This window comes from Lutzomyia longipalpis, chromosome 1, assembly GCF_024334085.1.
Source record: "Lutzomyia longipalpis isolate SR_M1_2022 chromosome 1, ASM2433408v1".
In the NCBI taxonomy this organism is placed as follows: Eukaryota; Metazoa; Arthropoda; class Insecta; order Diptera; family Psychodidae; genus Lutzomyia; species Lutzomyia longipalpis.
Genome location: NC_074707.1, coordinates 808579 through 827500, shown reverse-complemented (window position 1 = coordinate 827500; position 18922 = coordinate 808579). Strand labels below are relative to the sequence as shown.

At 38.0% G+C, this 18922-nt stretch overlaps 2 protein-coding genes across 2 annotated transcripts in view; one reads left to right on the top strand and one right to left on the bottom strand.

The window, feature by feature from the left end:
• LOC129786366 (TWiK family of potassium channels protein 18) overlaps positions 1-18922 on the top strand; it is an 89532-nt gene that overhangs the window by 25000 nt on the left and 45610 nt on the right. Inside the window, exon 2 of the mRNA XM_055821337.1 lies at positions 101-136. The gene's annotated coding sequence lies outside the window, so the exon portion shown is untranslated. The remainder of the gene's footprint in view (positions 1-100; positions 137-18922) is intronic.
• The window catches only part of LOC129786374 (translation initiation factor IF-2-like), a 93471-nt gene that overhangs the window by 65073 nt on the left and 9476 nt on the right, over positions 1-18922 (bottom strand). The window lies entirely within an intron of this gene.

The following is an 18922-nucleotide window of genomic DNA, read 5'->3' as shown; positions in this document are numbered from 1 at the left end:
AATATAAAACGCTAAGTGAGGAGCTTTGATAAAAATACTTTTTTTTGAAATAAAATATTCTATTTCTTACAAAATTTGTTTCTCTCTATTTGTCTTTCAGATATCTCTGAATGGATTTTCGATTTCAATTGATAAGGTAGGTTTTGTTTTATAATATGTATAATATGTATTTAATCACCTTTGAAAAAATCAATGAAAAAGGAATGCAGTTGAAAGATTCCGAGTATTGAGATCAGTGTGACAGAACTTTTTCTTTTCTAGAATAAGCTTTATGTGTAAAGAAAAAAAAATTGCGGAAGAAAAAAATAGAAATGTAAAAAATATAAAATAGAAAAGTGGGTAATATAACATAAAAGGAACAGCATTGTGAATGAAAGCAAAACATAAAGTCAATTGATGAAAGCCCGTTGAATGAGCAATTTCGAGGTGAAACTTTTTTACAGGTGTTTGTGTCCTAATTTTGTTTTAAGGAAAACTTTTCTTTTTGTACCTTTGCTTATTCCATTATTTTTTGATTGATTTTTTTCTAGAATTTTAATTTTCTTTTTTATGTGGGAAATTCTGTGGGTAATTTTTAATTATTAATTTTGCAACATCTTCCCTTAATTTATTCAAATTAAATGGCTATTTGGTGGAGTAAACGAAGAAGTAAAGCTTCAAAGTTTCTCATTTCATTAAAATTTATTGCATTTTTTTTAGAGTAACTTAAAATTAAGGATGAGAAATAATTTTAAAGGGTTTTTTCCTTCACGCAATTCAACCAATTTTATTTCATCGAGAGGCACAATTGCAGTTCTATTGAAACTTAAAACTACAACGTATCAGATTGCTATATACATAGAGAGAAATACTTAAAATATATACATATATATGTACATAATATAGCTGCTTTGCATAAGTATGCATTTTCCCATTATTCCCTTTCTTTTGCACTTTCTTCAAACTCTTGGAAGGCAAGTCCCACAAACTTTTCAATTTAAAGTGCATAAAAGTCTTTCGATTTGCATCGAATTTGTTGCTCTATGTAAATAATTTTCTTCTATAGGTATGTAAAAGTGAATTTTATGTTTGGAAGTTTCCCGTTGTGCCAATTGCTATATTGGGGATCTTTTTCCCATGAATTTCCCGTCAAGTTTTTCATCGGCAAGACCCTTAAGGGAAAAGAGTTGAAGGAGAAATAATTAAAATGACGCGAAAGTTACAGAGGAAATACCTGCGGGAGAGCTTTTATATTATATCAATCAGCAAATTCGTGTATGATTTAATTTAGTTGCTACTTGAGGGAATTTTCGCTGAAAGGCAAAAATTTTCCACCCTTTTTCCACCATCGTATTCATTTAGCAATAAAATACAGCTTAACGTCCAAATTATTGGAAAAATTTCCTCATTTATCTTCCTCTTCAGGAGGGAAAAAAACGACGTGAAATTCTTTCTCGTTCACTTGGTGACTCTGCTGGAGTCACCGCAACATAATAATAAAAAAGTTCAACTGTTGTGTCCTGAAGCTACGTGGGATGAGCGAAGTATTTTCAATATTCGAAATTGACAAGGAAGAAGAGAGAGAGAGTTTGGTGATAAGAGGATTTGGGGTGGAATGTGCGGGTGAGGGGGGTGAACCAGGAGAAAAGACGTTGCTGACATGCTTGGTGTAGTAGAACGGCATCGATTTAGTGATTTTGTATTCGATGTATCCCATCATCAAAATCCCACTTATATTATCCCAATGCTGCACCATGAATTTCCATGGTGAAGCCATAACGAACCGCTCTTATATTTGATTTATCAATTTCAATAGACTACTGCTGGGTTTTTTTTTTATTCCATTTCCTCCACACCAAGAAAGTTCGCAAAAAGAACATATCCGAGGATGTTGAAGGAAACGTTCGACACACATACACGTGATCTACACATATCTTTTTATCCGCATATATGTAGTGAAACTTTTAGTGAGCAATTTATGAATTTCCGCGACTCAATTCTGGTGGGAAAAAATGGGGAAAAATAACTTTCACTCTTTTCACCTTTACGTGCTTTTTCTGAATTGTGAACAAATATCTTGTAAATTTTATTTTATTCATACTTAACTAAAGAAGTAGTGTTATATATACCTATGCTAGTTGGAGATTAAAATACTTTTCTCAATTTTTGAAGAAATTAAAAAAAAAGCTATGTGTGTATCAGAAAGATCAGAAAGTTTGAATTTATCCTGCTGACGCAAACATAAAGTTCAATACAAAATTTTCCCTGCTATATAACCCTTGTAGAAAGTTTGTCCATCCTATCTAAATTTATCTCTCACCTGTGTGCAATTTCACGCTGTATATTTTGTGGATTTATATCGTCATCTTGTCACCGTGTCATTTTTCAAAGTTTCGAATTTTCAAATACCAGTACACCACTTCCTCGTCTAATGCATCTTCCCTCCATTGAATTTATAACCTGCTATTCCCACTCACTTTGCCATTTGTCTCTCCTCCTGGAACACACTTTACTTCTATATCGCTTTATCCTGCCTGGCGGTGGAAACCCAAAACGACTCGTGTGTGTATATCCTCCAGGAAGGAGGAATTTCTTGAGGGGATATTGTAATGGTGAGAGCAACAAACGCTACCTTTCACAATTGTGGGAGATAAAATGGCATGGAAGAAAAGGATTTTTCCCAACTTCAATCATCCAAATGGAAAGTGATAAAAAAAACGTGGCATTTATTGCTGAATTTTTGCTCAAATTTTTATTACCTTCTTGGAATTTTGTCAATATTCTTTGTTTTTAAAATTTTTAGAATTTTTTTCCTCTCAATAGTTCAGCAAATATAACATCCTTGAATGTAATTTAAGATTTCCAAGAAATTTTAAGCTAAAAACGATTTTCTTCTTTATGTACCTAGCATAATACATAATGTAGGTAGTTAAAAATATAATCGAGCTTTCCACGAAATGAGTACTTTTCTCAAATATATATGATTTCAATTTCTTTGAGTTATATACATTTGCGTGGTATAAGAGAATCTCCTTGGAGAAATTCATAGCAAAGTGTGGCAAATGGGCAATTACTTACTTGTTATTTATTGAGCAACTTTTTCACCATTTCCTCCACCCCAGCCATTCTTGCCAAAATGTATATCAAAGAAAATGTTCAACATGACACGTGGCGGAATGTATAAAAGCCATTCAATATAAATTCAAGAATGAGTTGTGAAATGTCACACGAAGCGGGGGGAAGTACAAAGTGTTTCCGGAAAATCATGTAAAAATATAGAGAGAGAGAAGATGAAAAGAAGTGAGACAAATCCCATGTTTCACTGAGCAGGAAAACTTAATGTGAATGATGGTGAAAAGTGGAAAGAATTCACTCTCACAAGATTCTGTCATTATTCTCCATCTGCTTCATGTATGTGAAAATAGAATTATTCTCGATCCTCTCGACAAAATGACAAATTTATGTATAAGATTGTTGACAGGGGGAACATTTAATTTCCCAGTCAGTTGAAGATTAGGGGTATGAGACCGGAGGGGTGGTGAGAAAGCTTACTTCCTCGAAGATAGCTTCAAGAGCTTTTCTATACCTTCTTCGCATCTGTGAAGTGTGTGTGTATAGTTCGTTTTTTTTGTGTCTTTCTCCTTGAAGTTTCTTCTTTTTTTTTTTCTTTTTGGCATTTCCTGGTGTATTAAACTCTCTTATTTAATCCACGGAAGAGATGTTGGAAAAAAGAAAAGAACCCCCAAAAAAAAGAAGAAAAGTGTGTGAGGGGAAAGAAAATTAAATTTGTGGTGTGGAATTATTTTTCATTTCCTTACACACACACATCATGGACGGGAAATACAGAGAATAGAAATGTTAATGTAAGATTGGACCAAGTTCAGGGATGTCGTACATTTTCCACCCCTCTAAGCACATGAGACTATCTCGGTGATACATTTTCATGACTCTGTATGTTGTGTGAGGTGGCTGTCAGTATTTGTCAGGCAATTCCACATGATAAATAGTGAAGGAGCGAACACGAGGATTTTATGGCGCATCGTGTAAATTGTAACAAGATGGTCCTCTCATATTATTATCTGTTCCTTCCTTCAGCACTAATGCCTGCGTCATACCACTCCGGCGATACTGTGCTTCCGTTGGCCCCGTATGTGTATTTTGTTGTAATAAAAAATATGTTTTATTTATGCCAACATACACCACCCCCCACATCAACAGCAGAGCCAGTATAGAGGAGAGAATGATGGATTTCGAAAGTGGCTCAATTATATAACCTCTCGGTGTCACCCACAAACCTTTATAGGTCACATATTGCCCAAAGTAGTACAACCACTATACATCATCATCTCACAGCACGCGGTGTTAATTGAATATTAGACTAATGAAGTTGATGGTTTGGCCTAGAAATTTTCTTATTATGTGGTAAATTTAATAATAAGTATATTTATGTATCATAAACTTAAAAACATTCTCCGTGTAAATTATCAATTAGGGAGCGGATTTTATTAGGGTATCTAATGTCTAATGTAGCCCCATTAATAATTCATGAGGTCCTTAATCGAAATACGTGTCACTTGAACGTTACTTTAAATATTCATAAATTTTCTTTGGCACATCCGTCCCTTGAGAATTTTACATAATATACATAATAATCAATTAATTTTAAACTTCAACATAGATAAGAGTCATTATTTTCTTACGTTATAACTTTGGGGACTTTCCAGCCAGAGTTTTGTGAAGTATTCAGAGGCAAGAAAATTCTCTCTCATACAAAAAAAAATTAACTACGCCCCTATATTGATGAACAGTGTGCTTTCATCAGAGCTTTTTAAAGGAGAATTTCTTAAAAATTCTATGAAATCCATAACTGATTTCTTAGCACCTCAGAGTGTGAGAGTACATACAACAAACTATATTGTATTACTTTTCGCTAGTATTTTAATCTTGAAGCCTTATAAAGACTTTGTTAAAACAATGTAATTTCACAAAAGCTTTTTAGAAGAATCACTACAAGAAAATAAAAGCTTCTACCACGAAAACTTTTATAACTTAATTTTCCCCAGGGAGATTCTCAATGTTCAGGGAATATTGCTGTGTTATATGCATCATATTCGTATCTTGACTAACAATTTTCAAAATAGCTTTGGGTGCAACTGGCAAGAAGCATCTGGGGTATACGCATTTGAAGAGGTCTAAGAATACCTATTAAAGCATACAGCATGATGTGTAGTAATATGTATGTTACGTATATGTATGTATATGTAGAAGAAACTCTATCCTTGGTGGATTTCAAGTATATGGGGCGAAACTTTATCCATGGAAACAAGACGACAAGGAATTCATCGCTGTCATGTGAATGAGTAAAGCTCCAGGGCATGATGTTGGAATCGATTCTAATTTACCGTTGAACATTAGGATAAGAAGTGAACTTACATGGTACATTATTGGATGTTTCAGCACCTCTTGAATGGGGGTATATTGCCAGAGTATAGGTAGATTTGTATGTCCCTCGGACTCCCCTTGCGGATGGAAGACACATTGCACAAAAATAACTCAATTACTCCATCCATCGGTGCTTGGAGTCGTACAACCACGCATTACACTGTATTTGCTGATGGCTTTTCTTGTTGATTTATGCTCATCGACAGATTGAATCAGCCCAGCGAATGACTCCCAAGACACCACTTTTGCAGCCCTGATGTCTCTTTTTTTTTTCATCCCTCCCCCAGCTACGCAGTCATACAATATTATACGAAATTTCATATAGAGAAAGGCGATTATATGTGAAATGTATGTGTTGCTTTATGGCACAAGATAATCCACTCATCTTAAGGAATATTTCGGGAACTTTTACTCCACCACATCCACTTAAGGATGTATTAAGTCATTAAGGGGATGAAGTAGAAAATACGAGTATAGACCGTATAAAAAAGGAGAAAAAATGTTCTGTCTATTTTGGGGAAATGATTTTATGTATGCGGGTACTTTGTGGCAATGCCCTGAGGAAGTCATGTGGTGTGAAAGCTCGCGAGAAAAAAGTGTGTGCCGAATTTGAGTACAACCAAAATACCCATTTACTCTTCTCCACCCCTCTCACACTGCCTAATCCTTATTAATTATTTTGCTTTATTGATGGCACACACATGGTTGGGAAATCCTTTCGCAGCCATTTCACCCCCCATGGGATGCCATATCAAATTCACATGGTCAGAATGGAAAGTCTGTGTGTGTGTGTGGATGAGAGCCTTGAATGAAATATACCTCAGGTGAACTCTTCAACCTTTTAAAGCATCTGCTTCCCGTCGACGGTCGTCGTAAGCTAAACAAGATTTATTGCGACCCCCATCCGCCCTCAAATCGCCCGGATGAAAAACAAAACCTTTCTCCCCGTACATACATTCTCACACCTATGACTCTGTATCCTCTATACATCGACTCACAGGACCTCCCCGGGACACCTCAGCAGTGTATGCTGGGTGATGAATTCCAACTAGAATTTTTAGTTTCCACCCATGGCTTCTTGCACACAATTTCATGAACTTTTCTCACTTTGAGCGAGGAAATAGAATAAAATGGATGAATACCTGCCTGATGGACGATTCTATTCACTGCAAACGCGAATCTGTGTTCCATCTTAATTTACAAATCAAGCCCAAAGTAAAAAAAAATGTCATGTAAATAGGAAGAGCCATATAAAGAGATATGTTTGTGAAAAATCAATTCATTCATGTTATTTACAAAATAATTTAAATTGAAGCTGTGCAATGAGAGAGCTATTGATGCTTTTTTAACTCAAAGAGATTCCAATTGAAAATCAATTAAATAAATTAAAAGTAATTGAGTAAAAATAAACCGTATCAATTTTCAAATATTTTATATTGCTTCCTTTAAGTACATAATAATTAATTAAGCATATTTATGACATTGAATTGGTATTAAACACATCAAAAGGATTTTATTTGGTAAATAAACAGGGTGAATAGGATTACTATATATTTGTAATATTTAATTACATCACGCAGTATTTTGTAAATTGATTAGGAATTCTAAAAGCTCATTTTAGACGTGAAAGCTCTCTCCCTTAATTTTCATGATACATAATTCCCATTCAACCATTCCCGAGAGAGACTAAGCCACAAGCACATCAACATTGTGCCTTGCAAAGATCGAAATGACAAGCTATAGGGCACGTGTTGTAAATTGAAAACATCTTAAATGTGTGTTCCCAACATTATTCCTTGTCATTTTTTACTTATCCCCTCACAGTGTACTGCCTGAAACTCAACCTTAATCCGGAATTGATGTTCACATTGGATTAAAATAGCATTAACCCCTCTCTGCTGGTGTATATAGTATGTATGTTAAATACACGACACTTCCTGGACGGGTCGATTGTAATTGGCTTAAGAGCACCAAAGCGAAGTTCCTTTTTAATACACAACCCCACGACGTAGAAGACACAGAGAGACGGTATAACGCATTAGAGAGGATCCAATTATGTAATGTCCTCTTTGATATTATGGGAAAAAAAGGAAAACAAAGTGATTTTTAATTTCTCAGTCCGTGGCCTAATACAAACGCGGCAAAGAAGATACACAAAAAAAACTTTTCTGTGGGTAGGATGTTGGTGGAAAAGTGAGGTTTCGTGTGCTTGTCGTATTTGGTTGAATTTAAAAATAATTAATTAAAAGTTGAAATAATGTGATTAAATTCTAATTTTGGCAGATAAGACTCTGCTTTTGTGTGCCAAGCCTTTTGGAACCCTATACTGTACATTTCCACTGATAAAATATGAATATATTTATGTATATTTGAAGGAAACAAAATGAGGGTATTTTGGGGGATGGTGTGCTATTACGGACTTGGAAGCGTGAAAAGTGTTATCACCTCCAAATGGAAGGGTTTTGGTGGTCAGTTCGCTATTGAGAATTACAAGGATGGCAGATAGAGGGGGCCCAGAGAGGCTTATTAGGACACAAGGGTGAATGAAAACTTTAAGCCATAGCGTGTCGGAGGTTTTGCTGATGAGATATACCCCCAAAAAGCATTTGAGTGAGATTGGTGTATATGGGAGACAAAAGGGTTTTCTAGAATTTTCTCGAAACAAGGATATTTAATTAAATTTTCATCTATGGAGACAACATCTTGGGGGCAAATGAAGACACATCCCCTATTTCTCACTTTCTTCACTCATTTTTTATCACTCCACTCCACCCACTCCGTGTCTCGGATGACTTGTATAGGAATCTTTGTTGCTCCAAATCTGATATGTTCTTCTCCATCATTCCGGTGTCCTTATTTTGCAAATGTGCGTAGATGTTTTGTGTAAATAAATATAAATTAAATGAACCATTTTGTCATTTGCTCCGTATGTTAATATTATTTGAGATTTCGGTTGAACCGTCATTTATCATTTTGACCTCCTTTGCTCTCTCTCTCTCTCTCCCTCTCTACTCACTTGATGGCCGACTCCATTTGCATGGAGCTCCAAAAAATGCGTGTGTACACACACAGGAATCAAAGTTTGGGGGGATGAAACTGTGAATTTTTCCCTTTCAGCACAAACACCCTATTTTAATACATAGTAAAACTTGTACCCCTAATACATGTACTACATTATATACAGTATATGTAGGTACTCCAAGGGATTTGTTACTTTTATAAATTTCCTCTCGCTCCATCCTTCAATGGGGCTTTCATCGTACATTGCTGCGTATATCCCTTTATATACCTAAACTTACGTTCTATGTATATTTTACAGCGCAAAATGTTGAGCACTCGAAATATCCATTTCCGGAAAACACTCACGGAGTAATTCGGAGCTTTTAAAGTTTATGGTATATTTGTGTATGTGGTTTTTCTATACAGAAAGTACACACATTCTGTATTTAATAAATATATATAGGGGAATATAGCGAGGACTGTGGCGGAATGAATGACCATTGGTTCACCACAAAACCACTCGTAGAGATATTAAGGCTCTTTTGAGAATGAGTGTGCTCATGCCATTGTATTTAAACCTTTTGCCAAATGGTAGTACATTCTACTCTATTTTCACCATCAATATCTTCAATCATGTCAAAGTTTACATTTTAGTTTCCATATAAAGTTGGTTAGAAGCTCAATGTGGGAGAAAGGGGAGAAAGGATATAGCTTTTTGCTTTACTTATATCCCCACTAATATTTTCTATGTAACGACTCTGCGAATTGAAAATTTACTCTATTCGCTTATTTTTCTTATCATTTAAACTACTTACAATAACAAATCCTTGTGAGATGAGCTATATGTTTACAACAGAAAGATTTAAAAAAATTGTTTTAATTAAATTTCAATAAAAAATTGATCAAATGGAGATTTTTTCTTAAGTATTTGTTCAGCAATCTGTATATATACATTATGTAGAGAATTTAAATTGATATTCTGATGGAATTTTAAGTGGATAACTGGAATATCCTCAAGCAGTAAAATATGCATTGGGGTGGATGTAAAAAAAATCTCAGCTGCAAAATTGATTTCGTCATGATATTTACGTTGAAAAGCATTTTCTTCCTCTCATTTTATTATACACCATTGTCTCCCAAAGTGAGGAAGTTTTCAAGTCAGAATTCGAAAAATATACATGAGAAGAAATTGCTATATAGATGAGATTGCACGTGAATATTGAATAGGAAAAGAGCTGCAGATATTGGATTGAAAGTTTTTCACACACCCACTCGCAAAGTAGTTGTGGGGGTGGGAAATCTTGTGTATTTGAAGATTATTCCATTTCACATTACCTCCCCCCTGTTCCCCCAAGAGGAACCACCGAGAATCACCTCATAATTTCACGGGTACTGGCTGCTATATTGCCGAGTTCTCAGGTGGTGCAATGAAGGTATCTCTAATTGGAATTCGGAATGAGATCACCAAAGCAAGTAAATACACCCAGAGTTGATTTTTCATGCGACATAATCCCATATTGGATTTTCCATTTTCCCAAATGGGTTTTTGGCTTGAACATGCGGTTTTTTTGCATACTACGAACCATCTGACGTCCACAGAGGGATTTGTTAACGCAGCATCCGTATCGCGTGTGAGTGAGCATACAAAACGGTGCATTTATTGATACTTCATGCTGTAATTTCGCGTTGCACAGAGGTGTAATGTAATGTATGTAGATTTACTTTTTGTAGGCCTCTCATAGCTTTTTTTGTTGGATAGTGGTAGTTTTATGTTTTCAATTTTGATTCTGCTCAATCAATTTTGTAGATAGTTTTTTTTTGTAAATTTAATTTGACTGCAATTTTATGTAGTATTTTGAAAGATAGTTAGAAAGGGAGCAGAGATTAATCATCAAAAATTGACAAAAAAGTGGAAAACCCCATGCATGTAAGGGCCTAAAAAATTGTTTAGAAATTATAGGCAATTAGCAATCGATTTCCGCTGAAAGTTTTTCCGCAAAGCTTTGGAAGTTTATACACTTTTAAAGCTTCCGCGAGCAGGAAAACCGCATTGTTGCAAAAATGGGGTAAAAATTGAATTTTAACATTAGTATAATGAAGGAAGAGAAGAGTACATGAAGTAGGAATCTCCAGGAATATAATCCCTTCATCCCTTCTTGCAAAATAGATTTTAATATGTTTCCCTTTTTATAATGCTCCCCAGCAAGGCATCACTATTGTAACACCATGCAATACATAACATTTTCTCCTATTACGTAGAGAGGGTGGTTCTATATGCATTTTACTTGGTGCACCCATCACAAATGACAAAATGTAATTTAAAATATCCTTCTGTCGTCGTCTACTGCTGCATCCAACAATGCCATATAAGTATACAATACCATATTGCACAACCCACATAATTTTATGAAATTCTCACTATCTTCAGCTACCATATTGTTCGCAATACCACGAAAAAATTATCATATTAAATCTTCTAAAATCGCTTTATTATTGCTTCTTCTTGTTGCTGTGTGACTGGCTTGTACAAATAAAGAGAAACATGTATTATGTTATTTTTCATACAAAAGTTATGCAAATGAAATTTTAAAACTTATTAACGGAAAATACCTTTGAAAATTCTTCTTAATCTTTTGAGTATTTACGTAATCTATGCTATGTATGCAGTGAAAATATTTTCATAGCTTCCAAAATATGAAAGCACGGTGTGAAATTTTCAGTTTTCATAATATTTTAAATAAATTCATCTGCAAGAATGTTTTGATGAAAATTCTATCATGAAAATTACATTTGAAAATTCCCTTAAATTCAAGCATTTGTCTGTTTATCTATTAGTGCCTTAATTAGGATACTGAACGGTGAGAAATTATTGATATATAATAGCTAAACCAACATTAAACCAATAGAGTAAAATATATCCTCAATGGGTAACATTTTATGAATGAATTTCCTTCTTTGATCATTAAATAAAAAAATATATTTAAATTATAATTTGATTAGCTGAATAATGAGATTTTAAGAATTCAATTTCATTGTTTTCTTTGGGGGAGAGAAGCTAAAAAATAAAATTTCTCTTGTGCCTGTGCAGTAAATAAAGCGGATTTATGTATACGAATGCGACATGGAAGGACACGAAATATAACATAGCAAATAGAATTGCGAAAAGCGGAAGCAGAAACACATAGACAAAGATTTCATTGTTGTTTAATGGAAAAGTCAGATTCAGATTCAGATTTGTTTGGGGTGGCCGCGACTGAGATCGCTTCCAATCCACTGCAGCTAAAGCAAGCTTATTGTGGGTCCCCGGATATCATCATAATCTGATAATTAATTAGCCAAACAGTCCCAGGCCATTAACAAAGCTTAGGATACCATTTGGCTTAATTTTCCAGATGTCATGTGGTTCTAACACATAGGCACCTAGAAATTTACGTCTTCTGCCCATTAGTGCTTCACAGTAGCACAGAATGTGGCTAGACGTTTCGTCTTCCATCTCACAGAATCTGCAGGTATAGTTCTGTGAGATTTTGATGTTGTACAGATGCTTTCTTAGACGACAATGACCTGTCATCAGCTCTGTGAGGATTTTTAGGTTTTTCCTATTTAATGATAGGAGTTCTTTGGACTTAGAGTTTGAGGATTCTACCATAAACTCTTTTGCCTGTCTCATTCTAGGACTCTGGGTCCATAGACTTGATGTTCTAGTTTCGAACCATGTGTTGAGTTCCCTTTTGAGGGAGCACTCTGCAATGCCACAGAAGGGCTCTGGTCCAATGAAAGGAGCAGAGGAGCCATTTCTGGCTAGTTCATCTGCGGTTTCGTTTCCTGGGACACCGCTGTGTCCCGGTACCCACATTAGGGTCACACTGTTGAGTGCGCTTAGGTTTTTGAGAGCCTCTAGGCAGTCTAGGACTAACTTAGAGGTAATTTTATCAGATTGCAGCGCTAGGAGAGCAGCCTGACTGTCCGATAAAATGTATATACGTCGGTTAATATAATTTCGACGTAGGTTTTCCAATATACATGCCCAAATGGCAGTAATTTCCGTCTGAAAGACGGTGGCATATGAGCCCATAGGGATGGACAATCGAAAGTTTAATCTTTCATTGAAGACCCCTGCACCAGACATATCATTTAATCTAGAACCGTCTGTATACCAAACTAATGCGTTGTGGTCAATCCGTGTCCAATCATTCTCATTCGAGATGCACACGGTAAATTGTTTGATGAAGTTATAGACTGGTATCAGACTATCTGTTATCATAGAAAAAATTTGGTTTCCAGAGTCTTTAATTAAACTGTCAATGTGAGATCCACTTTGACAGTTATTATGTGAGTGTAGCCTGATTATGGAGGCTTTGGCCTGTTTTTCAATAAACAGGTACAAGGGCATGAGATTGAGGAGTCTTTCTAGTGCCCGGGTAGGGGCTGTTTTCATAGCTCCTGTGATTAGCAGGCAGGCGACTCTTTGTAGCTTGTCGAGGCTGTTTCTAGTCTCGTTGGTTTCCGTTATTTGCCACCATACACACGCCGCGTATGTGATAATGGGACGTACAACCGTCCCATATATCCAGCGCATCATATGCGGATTCAGACCCCAGGTCTGCCCCACGTATCTTTTACAGATCCACAGGGCATTCCGGGCCTTTACTATTGAATTTTCCAAATGTGATTTCCATTTGAGTTTTTTATCCAGAGTGACCCCTAGATATTTGCATTCTACTGCAACATTGACACTTTCACCATTGAGGGTTGGATTACATTCAAAATGTAATTTCTTCCTATAGGTGAAAGGAACAATCACGGTCTTTTTGGGGTTTATTCCCAGACCATGTGCTATGCACCAGGACATTGCAGCCCTAAGTGAAGATTGTACCAGTTCCATAACTGTATTTTCAAATTTTCCTTTCACAAGGATGACTATGTCATCAGCGTATCCCTGTGCATACGTCCCCCGACCGTTTAGCGTGGTCAGGAGATTGTCAACCACGAGTGTCCAGAGTAGAGGTGACAGAACTCCTCCCTGAGGACATCCCCTGGCAACAACATTTGTTGCTGCTCCAGTTGACGAGGATGCTACAATTCTTCTGCTTCTCAGCATATTCGAAATCCAACGGCATGAAGAGCGATTTACACCTCTATCAGTCAGACTTTGTTCAATCGACTCATAAGATATATTATCGAAAGCCCCCTCTATATCTATGAAGGCAGCAATGGATACTTCGTTTTGATCCAGGCCTTTTTTGATCCGGTTAGTCAGATCAAATAGGGCAGTTTCAGTTGATTTACCTGTTTGATACGCATGTTGGAAGGGGTGTACCGGCTGAACCGTCAGAACATGATCCCTTATATGTCTATCTATAATCTTCTCCATTAATTTTAAGAGGAATGACGTGAGGCTGATGGGTCGGTAAGATTTTGGGTTATTCCTTGGTCTTTTTCCAGCCTTTGGTATGAAGATAACTTTGACAGTTCTCCAAGGTTTAGGCACATAGGCCCATGCAAGACTGGCCCGAAGTATTTTTACTATTATTGGGGACAGTAATTCGGTCCCCTGTTGAAGCAGGGCTGGGAAAATGCCATCCACCCCTGGAGTCTTATAAGGCTTAAAGGAATTAATAGCCCAAGTGACCTTGTTTAGCGTGATTAAATTTCTTGCATCCTCGAAATCTGAGTCCTGAGGAGTTAAGACATGCACGGAGGCTTCTTCAGTCTCCTGAGCAATCGACGATCCCGGGAAGTGAGTCCTGATCATGAGATCAGTGCTCTCTTCCAGATCATTGGTGTAACTGCCGTCCGGTTTTTCCAGAAGGCCAAATTTTGCTAATTTACCTTTTGCCAGACACTTGTGTAATCTGGCACAGGTTGATGTTTCTTCTAATTCTGTACAGAATTTGTGCCAAGATTTGCATTTTGCCTTTCTTAGAGCTTTATTATATGATGTTAGGGCGGCTCTATATTCGTCCCAAGCACCATTAGTTTTAGCTCTGTTAAATAGCCTGCGGGCACTTTTTCGCAGTTTGGTTAAGTTGGCAGTCCACCAAGGAACTGATTGATCAGTTCGACAGGGTCGTGGGTTATTATTGGATGTGTAAGCATCCATGATAGCATTGTTAAAATTAGTTGTGGTGTGATCAATATCGCTCGGGCTATTGATTAAAATATTTAGGGATCGGATCTGTGTAGAGAGACTAACTCTATACCCATCCCAATTAGTTTTCCTAGGGTTCCTTTTGAGCTCTAGGACGTTAATGCTGTCCAGATAGATGTCAAAAATTATGTGCCTGTGATCAGACAGAGATGGCTCGTCAGAGACTTGCCAGTTTTTTACCTTCCTAAAGATGCGGTTTGAAGTTAAAGTAATATCTAGAACTTCACTGCGCGTTCTAGTAACGAAGGTAGGTTTATCCCCCACATTAACAATTTCAAGTCCATGCTGATTAATAAATTCAAAAAGTGACTCACCTCTATCGTTGATGTTGGTACTCCCCCAGCTGGTATGATGTGCGTTGGCATCACATCCGACGATGAGTTCGTGCCCCTTACTTCTGCAGAAGTCAATAAGGCTGCCTAACTGCGGTGGAGGACACTCTCTAACATCGCCTGGTAGGTAGGCCGAGCATAGAACAATATGGCGTCCATTGTTCGTTTTGTCCTGACGTACAAGAATGGCCACCATATCTCGCGAGCAGAAGCTAGGAATTGCACATACGGCTATCTCTTTCCTGTAGACGATGCAGGCTCGCGGTCTATCGCTGCTGTCATCACAGATGATTTCGCTGACTTTCGAATTCAGTCCGCGAACGGCGCCACTAAAGGCCCATGGCTCTTGGATTAGCGCAAAATCCAATTTGTTACGGCTGAAGCAGCCATTTAGCACTGCGGATGCCGCTCGTGCATGCTGCAAGTTTGCTTGCAGCACTTTCCAGCTAGAGGCGTTGCTCATGATGAGGGACTTCGGGGAGCTCTACGGCGCTCCCGGCCCCCTCCTCTGTTGGTGCTCCTGGAGCGATGAACCGTCCCATGGGAACTTGATGGGGACATATCGGTGTCCCCTGAAGTGCGGGCAGCGTCTAACCTGCCCCGCAGATTAGATTTTATTAGGCCATCCTGGGCTTGCGGTACATTCGCTCGCCCCTGGCTGCCGGATGGGTCATCCCTTCCGGATGCGCGCTGTTCTGTGGAGGGAGGAGGGATTGGTGGTCCATTACTGGTCCTTCCTTCTCCCCCCTTCACCCTGATCCTGTAACAGTCCAGGGCGTGAAAGACGAACATGTCCGCCTTCCTTAATTTCTCAAGGGAGTCCTGGTCAATTGCCAGGACAAAGAGGCGGCCTCTCTGCCCGACACTGACCCTAATAATTCTCCACTTGAGAATGTCCAGATTGTTCTGGTGCGCGATTCGACTCAAGATGGATCGTGGGTGGTCCACTTCTCTCTCCGGCACCCACATGGTCACGACGGTGGGCTTGGGCGATACATCGCCCTCCACCGCCGTAACCTTTGGCTCCTCCAGCAGCAGGGCAACCTCCATCAGCCAGGACTTTGTTGCCTCATCGGCGCATTCTATCACCAGGCATCCCTGCCTGATGAAGGAATTTAGGAACTTGACCCTTGTTCCCCCTTGCGAAACCGTTTTGTCGATTTCGCCAGTTAGGGAGTACTTCAAATTTTCCAGCTGATCATACGTCAGTGGACAGGCCATGTTGTCACTGACAAGTGTGACTTTCATTCCCTTTGCCTTGGTGGATACAAAAGATTGAGATTCTTTCGGCTTCTTAGAGACGGCGATGTGAGAGGACGTCGTGTCGTCCCCCCGTCTTCTCTTGTCCAGCCTGCCTGGGGATGTAGGCTGACCCTCCTCCCTTTTCTTTACCTCCTGCAGCACCCTCTTCACGGCTTCATCATGCGTCAAACCATCAGACATCAGACGACGCAGGAATTTCCGTTGCGCGGTTGTCCACCTCTTCCGTTCAACGGGCTCAGGCTCATGATTCACGTCCATGGGCTCCAAAAGCGTCACATTCTCATCCACAATGTCATCAACGGGCGTGGAGCTCCCCTCCGGATTTAATAAAAAGTTTTCTTCATCCTCCGAAATGCCTCCCCCGCCAGGGGCGGACGGAATGTTTGCCATCGCACACACACACTCACTATCTCACTGGCAAAAATTCAAAAACCCCAGAGAGAGAGAGGGATTTGCACGTGGGAATCGCGCACTTGAACAAAATAAGCCAAATGCAGCACACCGCGAATTGTTTCACTTGAAATTGCTTTAACGTACAATCACTGAAGTTCGATGTGTGTGGCTGCTACTGTGCAAAAATGCGCCGTATGGGAAACCACCGTAATTCCGCAAATCACCGGAAACTCAGTTCACTGGCTAGCACGTGCCACTACGAGGCAGGATAACAGATGGAATAGGCAACTCACCTGCCCTCCCTGCAGTCCAAAGGGAGGGAATTAACACCTTACACCAACACAGATTGTCTTCACGTGCTCAAAAAGTGTCTTCCCGGAAGAAAAATCGATGAGAAAAAAAAGAAACGGCACTTCCACTTTGTGGGGCACACAAAGATGGCTACCCTTCCGCAATGCGTGACACTATAGAATCTCACGCTTTATCTCGCAAATTCCTCACAGAATAGATTGATTATCTTGTCCCAGAGTTGGTGCACAATAAACGTGTCCACTCACGCACTTAAGCGACTCAAAGAGCCCCCTTTCCTGATTATTCCGTCACGCACGCGCTTATGTATGAAAGAGACGGATAGGTTGGGCGGCCACCCTGCATACACTTGCCGGCAAAAAGGCCAATTTCACAGTTTCCACCACTTTCGGGAAAGAAAATTTCACCTTTATCCACTTTCCGCGGCCTCCACTGACCCTTACTCGCAATTTCACTGCAAACTTTTCTCTATTTCACCGATAAAAAGGCTAATTTAATCAGAGCACCAAACTTTTCGCGCTTCAACAAAACCTGTCAAAACCGGTCCGATCTAATGGAAAAGTATGTTAATGTATTTTTCTTCATTGTCTTTCAATTAAAAGTTGTAAAGTTCTGGTATACATATATGTATTGTATAAGTACCTATGGGTCATATTCTGCATAATAATTCGGTTTTTTTTGGACATTCAGTATGTTAACTTTTATTGTAATATTTTTTTTAGGAACATGTAAAGCTTCACGTCATTTGTAATAATATAAATGTGCAAATTAAGCTTTAATTTACTCACCAAAATCAACTTATACGTCTTATGCAGAAAGAGCTTTTAATTGTAGATATTTCACAAATGAATTATGGAAAATGCCTTTTCATTGCAATTATCAATTTCAATAGATTTGTTAGAATTCATTGTAGCAGCATCCATACCACGTTGATTAAATGATATTTTGGGAGAGCGACTGTAATAAATTAGGATGCGTTGGTGGCGCCAATTGGATTAATGATCACTGCACTTTATGCGAATGAGCGGATGTATTTGGGTCGTGTCGGTGATGTGTCGACGGAAGACAAGCGTGACTGATTAGGTGCTGCATTCCAGCCTCCCCAAAGTTCACATAAAAGCTCATATGTACATGAAAAACAAACAATTTACTATTTCAATGAGAAAACTTTTGCGTAAATATTTCTCGAATAGAATGAGGAAATCAATCTCGGTTATTTCATTTTCGGTGGTTAATTCATTGAGCATTTAATCCTGTCCTGGGGTTCGTTTACCACGTAATTACCCAGCAGTGACACATATTATAATGGGAGGCAATCGCCTGATTTAATTAACTGATCTCCGTTTCCGTCGTTACTTTCATTGTTCCACTTCCGCTTGCCCAATCATCATTACAACACAATATTGGAGCTAAATTCTCACATTGATAAATCTACCTACATACATATACTATACATAACATTCTCCAATACGACCTCTCCCAGAAAAGCTTTTGGCTTTTGGACATTATTTCAGTGGAGGTGGTAAACAACAAGGAGTCGAGGGATCTATGAGGGGAAAACTACATTGTTATGTATCCTAGTCATTTAATTTTCGAGGTATTGTTCGTTCAGTATAGTGTTCTATATTTAGGATACGTATAGGTTTACTAAACAACAACCACAGTGTTTCACATTAAATTAGTTTTTGCTCAAAAATTAATCTCATTTTCCAAAAGGGGTTTATGTTAAATTAAATGTTAATTTACTATAGGTCCCTAGATTAGACCTTAATGAAACTTGAAGAATTTAAGGCAATCTTTTGTTCCTTTTTTTTTTTAAATAAAATACCTCAATCTTACAACTATGTCAAAAATAATAATAGTTCAAAAAGCTTTTAGGATTTAATTTAAGAATAAACTGATCTAAAATTTCTCTGCTTCGTTTTGCGTCTTTCGTGACAAAAATTCAAATAAATATTATCAAAGTGAAATTATTTATTGAAAAAAAGTAAAAACGAAATCATTTAAAGTCTATTAGTTAAGTCTTTATAAAGGAAATCAATTTCAGGGAATC